Below are 6,013 nucleotides of genomic sequence, written 5' to 3'. Positions count from 1 at the left end.
GGCAGGAGTGCAGACCTCAGCACAAAACGCAGATCCTGCCTGAGCTTCCATCCACTGGGGCCAACCTCCCAAGGGCGTGATATCGCAGGTGCGGTGGTGTAACCACGGCGACATGCCACCACGTGGAGCCTCTCTCTGCCACAGGCGTGAGTAACCAGCTAAACACCAGGAACATATGCTAATGCTAACCCAGATCATGCTAATGCTAACACACCAACATACAATCTCTCTCCTCAAATGCGGCCAATGGCAAACGTTCCGTAAACACAGTCGTAATGTGGTATATTACAGCGCAAAGCAGAGGCAGGCATATGATGAACAGGAAGTGTCACAGGGGAGCCAAATAAATTCTGAAATGCTGATTCACTGAATTTTCGTTATTATATAAAACTTTACATTATAACCGTTAATATTACCGAGCTACAGACAGTACCAGTCAATGGTTTGGGCACGCCAACCCATAGAAAGATTTATTTTCACTATATTAAAGAAATATAAAGACATAAAAACTATTAAAATAACATATATGGAATTATATACTGACCATTAAACAAAACAAAAAATTATTTGCTGGGAGGGGGCAGTTCTGTGGGTTGGGACTCAGAAGGTTGTCAGTTGAAATCCCGTGGTCAGCACCATTTGGCTCTTGATCAAGGCCCTTAACCCCAGTTGCTCCCGTGACTGGCTGACCCTACTGTCTCCTCTACACCAGTTCCATGAGGTGGCCTCCTGGGATGCTTCTCCAGCTGTTCTGTAAGAGGTCCCACACATGCTGAGCTCTCATTGGCCGGTTTTCCTTCATTCTCTGGTCAAACTCCTCCAAAACCATTTCTACTGTGTTTAGGTCAGGTGCCCAGATCATGTGATGTGACAATATCACTATCCTTTGTAGGCCAAACCTTTGACGGGTACTGTGTGTACACTGGCGGTGAACCAACCACACACGAAATGAACCAACCACACATATCATGGTATAAAGAGTAGAGAAATCGATAAAATCTTCTGTCCCGGACAAAAAGGCTGAGTATGGCTTGATGGACAATGAGAAAATCTGGTCTGCTGATGCTCTGGAGGCTCCCGAAATGCGTCTCCTGCCCAATGAGACCACATATGGTCCATTCATCCAGTTTCTGACAAGAAAAAAATCCAGCAAGTTCCATCTCATCTCACTCAGCCGTCATGCACGCTCACCTGGAGCTGCCACCCGGCTGACAAGCATCGCTTCGATTCTCCTCTCTCAGATCTCCATCAGAGCAGAGATTACTAAGCACAGAGATCGTCTCAGTTTGGGGGGGGAGGGGGGGGGGGGATCAACATGCTGGCTTACCTGTCGGTACATCGACTTCCAAGAACACACTGTGACGAACGAATGCTTCCCATTAATTGGCTCTTGTGAGTCTCGCCATTAATCCACCGCCAGTTAGAGGGGTCTGCATGTGCAGCACATGATTATCTTCAGTGACCCTCCGGCCCAGCAGTTCATCTCCTCAGGCATGTCCTGCTAATATCATACCTGAGCATTTCAGCCAAACCCTAAATTGCCTGTCTGTGGAGGTCCTTCAACCACCTTCCATTTGTAAGTGGTGTCATGCTTTTATATTTTTTTGAGGGGGGGGGGGGGGTTGCTTTTTGTCAAGAAAAAACACACAAATGAAAGTGTGTCACAAATAAAACGCAATATGCGCGGTAAACTGGAATAAAACACAAAGTCACACAGGACTTTTCCACAGTGATTGGACAAAGCTCTCATGAAGCTCAATCTAAGCTTTTGTAGATCTCACACACACTGCTTAGGACTGGAGTATGCTGCCTGAGGCCCCCCCCCCCCCCATGACACCAGACGCCGATCCTCTGTTTCCCCTCCCTCTCCTGAAGGTGAAAGGGCAGAAAGTGTGTGTTTGCCCACAGACGAGAACACGAGGTCACACAGAGGGTGACCACAAATGTATCTGTACCCAGCGATAGCGCGGCGATGACGCGGAGAAGCCGCCGATGACTCGCCAGCCCGTAGGGTGGGGGCACGCGGCAGTGAAAACCCCAGCCAATGACATTTCTAACCCGAGGCGACCATGAGTTCTGAGCCATTTTCCAAACACGGGAAGCTATGTGCCCTTAAACACCGTCAATTATGGAATCCAAAGTGGTTTATGCAAATGACTGACTAACTGAGCTTTTGTGGTGACAACAGAGACAGAGTTTCCTATGGATGGAGTATGGAGATCTAATTGGGATGATTCCACGCATTTCACGGGCAGAAAGGTCCATAACAGGTGGAGTGATGTGCAAAGACCTTCCGAGGGGCAGGTGCTTGAATGGGGGGGGGTGTGTCTGCCTGGGGATGGGGGTCCCCCTTTAGCGTGATCGGTGGTTATTGAAAGATGGGCACTTCGGTCAAGCAAAAGGAGTAGGTACTCAGGCACCCCATCCACCCCCCCCCCCCCCACAAGAAGACCTCAGAGGAGCTCTGCGGTGACAGCGGGAAGTTCCTCATGTTTCATGAGTATAAAGAGCTACCATTTGCTCCACAGTGACACAGGGAACCTCCTGGTCATTTCCTGAGTATGAAGACCTAAAAGGTGCCCCACAGTGAGAGAGGGAGGTTCCACATATTCCATGAGTATGAAGAGCTAACGAGAGCTACACAGTGACAGAGGGAGGTTCCACACGTTTCCATGAGTATAAAGAGCTAACAGGAGCTAAACAGTGACAGAGGGAGGATCCACATGTTTCCATGAGTATGAAGAGCTAACAGGAGCTAAACAGTGACAGAGGGAGGATCCACACGTTCCATGAGTATGAAGAGCTAGCAGGAGCTCCAAAGTGACAGAGGGAGGTTCCACACATGTTCCATGAGTATGAAGAGCTAACAGGAGCTCCACAGAGACAGAGGGAGGATCCACATGTTCCATGAGTATGAAGAGCTAACAGAAGCTCCACAGTGACAGAGGGAGGATCCACACGTTCCATGAGTATGAAGAGCTAACAGGAGCTCCACAGAGACAGAGGGAGGATCCACATGTTCCATGAGTATGAAGAGCTAACAGGAGCTCCACAGTGACAGAGGGAGGTTCCACACACGTTCCATGAGTATGAAGAGCTAACAGGAGCTAAACAGTGACAGAGGGAGGATCCACACGTTCCATGGGTATGAAGAGCTAACAGGAGCTAAACAGTGACAGAGGGAGGATCCACACGTTCCATGAGTATGAAGAGCTAACAGGAGGTCCAAGGTGACAGAGGGAGGATCCACATGTTCCATGAGTATGAAGAGCTAACAGGAGGTCCACAGTGACAGAGGGAGGATCCACACGTTCCATGAGTATGAAGAGCTAACAGGAGGTCCACAGTGACAGAGGGAGGATCCACACGTTCCATGAGTATGAAGAGCTAACAGGAGCTCCACAGAGACAGAGGGAGGTCCAGTGGACATCCTTCTTGACTTCTAAGACAGTCATGTACTATGTCTTTCATCACTATGGTAGATATTTTTGAATTATCCCCTATTATGCCTTACTTAGCCCCATACCTAACTCTCTAGAACATGATTATTATATCATCTTGAGCGACGTCTCTGGGAATTTGCCGAAAGCCATGATCACAAGTGCGAGCAGCAGAGCTATTTCCTCAAATACAGAATAAAAAAGCACCTTTTAAATGTACTAAAAACATTAATCGAGTAACACCTTGCTACACTCTACTTGTTATGCTTCTACCCACAGAGAATTATCCATTTATGCTACTATTAATATAACATGTCTTCTCCAAGGACTGTGAAATGTGTCCTTAACTGGCATGCCCTCTACTGTCCGGTTAACCTGTAACATTACTGGTAATTCTCTGCTGGTCAAATGGACCCTATTTTTGGTCTATGCACAGCACTATTTTAAGCTGTTCTAAATATCAACAGCTGCATGTTATTGGGGGGAAAAAAACAGGAAAATTTAATTAACATTTTCTTAACTATTGGACATATGTTGGATTAAAGAAGTGGACCAGGAATAATAGGAACTGGCATTATAAACACTTTAGCCCACATGCTCGAGACGCAAAGCATTAACAGTGGTGTCTTTGGCTTCCCACCCTCTGCCAGCTTGTTTCTGCGCATGAGGAAAGATTCCGTTATTTATTCAGAGACCTGGGAAGCTTGCCACTGTCAGCTTTTTAATATTAATCACCCCGTCTTACAGTATAAAATTAATACACAAACACTGTCAGTATGCCTGCCCCCCCCCCCCCCCCCCCCCCAGAGCAAAGTCCGTCTAGTATGATTTGTGAAGACAGCCCCCCTCCCCACTACCACCCCCCACGGACAAACACCTCATGAAATGTTTCTCCTGCGGTGTTGCACAAATGATGGTCACCATGGAAACAGCCCCTTGCTCCGCGTGAAGCGCGAGGCCCCCGAGGGGGCCGGTCCAGCCGACCTTTCCCCAGGCGAGGGCGGCCCTGTTCGGGGGCACCGTCCCCTGTGTTGGAGGAGACATTCATTTAGACTCCCACCCACGAGCGACACAATTACCGAAATGCGAGTTCCCAGCTCTGCAGCTGCCGCTACTCCACCAACGAGATGCCCGGTGCCTGCATGACATCTTCAGACCGGTCGGATTCGGGTCCCGGGATAAAGAGCCGTCCTCCACCGAATTCAGCCTGCACTAGAGCAGATAGAGTCGCATTTTAAAATCCCTAATTCATATTTAAAAAGGTGCCACCAGCAGCTACGACATAGGCAATTACTGTAGGTCATATTTAATAGTACACTTCAGCATAGCTCAAATTCCCGCAAACTTATTTTCAGAGTTGGGTGAAGTGATGATTATCTCTGTGATGGGATCTCAGAGGCAGGCAATTTTGTGGACCGTACTCATCTATAGAAATTCCATCCGCCTCTGCATTTCCTGGGTTCCCATTCTCTTGTAAGCACAACCCCCCCCCCCCCCCCCCCCCCCCCCCCCCCCCACTTCAGTGTGGACAGCCGGAGGTACCCAAGAAAATCCAGCCTTATTCGGGGACCACAGAAAGTACGATTCAATGGAAATCCTAACCCCAACCCCCCCCCCCCCCCCCCTCACCCCCCCCAACCCAAAAAAGGGGCATCTTGGGAAGCGGGGGCCGCCTTGGTTTAGAATTACTAGTCGTGGAACACATCTCTATAACACCTGAATAAAAGTGAAAAGGATTTTGGGAAAATTAAATGTATATAAATAAATACGCAGACTAGACATGCATATCAAAGATCTATATCACAGATTTAGGGAAAAAAAAATTAACTGTCTGGATTGGAACCGGGGTGGGGGGGGGGGGGGGTTGCTTTTTGTACTTGTGGGATGCTGAAGCCTAAACGTGAGTTGACTGTGTCTGTCTGCGAGATAACAGTGCATTTATGTCGACGGAAAAAATAGCAATGAATGCCTTGTGCTTGCAGTGGAACAAGTGCTGTCGCAAACAGTGAGGAAGACTCCGCCCTCCTCCGCCTGCCGCCGCCAGCAAGGAAGCTGATTCACTTCAAAGGCAGCCGTAACAAGGTCTCCAGTGAGATGCATCGCGTTAAAAAGGAGCACAGCGCCACCCGTAGATGAATAACCAGGCCAGTAAAATGACTCGAGCGTCTCTGACAGGTCTACGTACCAAAGACCGACAGAGGCATATTCGGCCTGGGAGTCCGTTTAGATCAGTTTGTTTTGCTTTGGAAGCTTCCAGGTTCACTTGTGTTCAAATAACATTTTTGCTCATTACAGACCAATGCTGTGAAACCAGCCCTTGTAGCTGAACTACTAAGTCTCTCCTTTTTTTGTTGAATTATTTAATCCTCATCCATTTTCTGGGGTAAGCCAGCCGTTCGACACAAAGAGTCGGCTCTACCAAACAGGTTTCAAGTGTTATTCTCACATATTCCGAGGAAGACAGTGTAACTGCTGCAGAATAAGGGACAGGTGTATAAGAAAACAATGGGACAAACAGCCATGCGACATGAGACGAGACACTAATATGAATGAACAATCAAGATGGAATAATG

This window comes from Brienomyrus brachyistius, chromosome 4, assembly GCF_023856365.1.
Source record: "Brienomyrus brachyistius isolate T26 chromosome 4, BBRACH_0.4, whole genome shotgun sequence".
Lineage (NCBI taxonomy): Eukaryota > Metazoa > Chordata > Actinopteri > Osteoglossiformes > Mormyridae > Brienomyrus > Brienomyrus brachyistius.
This window is presented reverse-complemented; position numbering follows the sequence as displayed.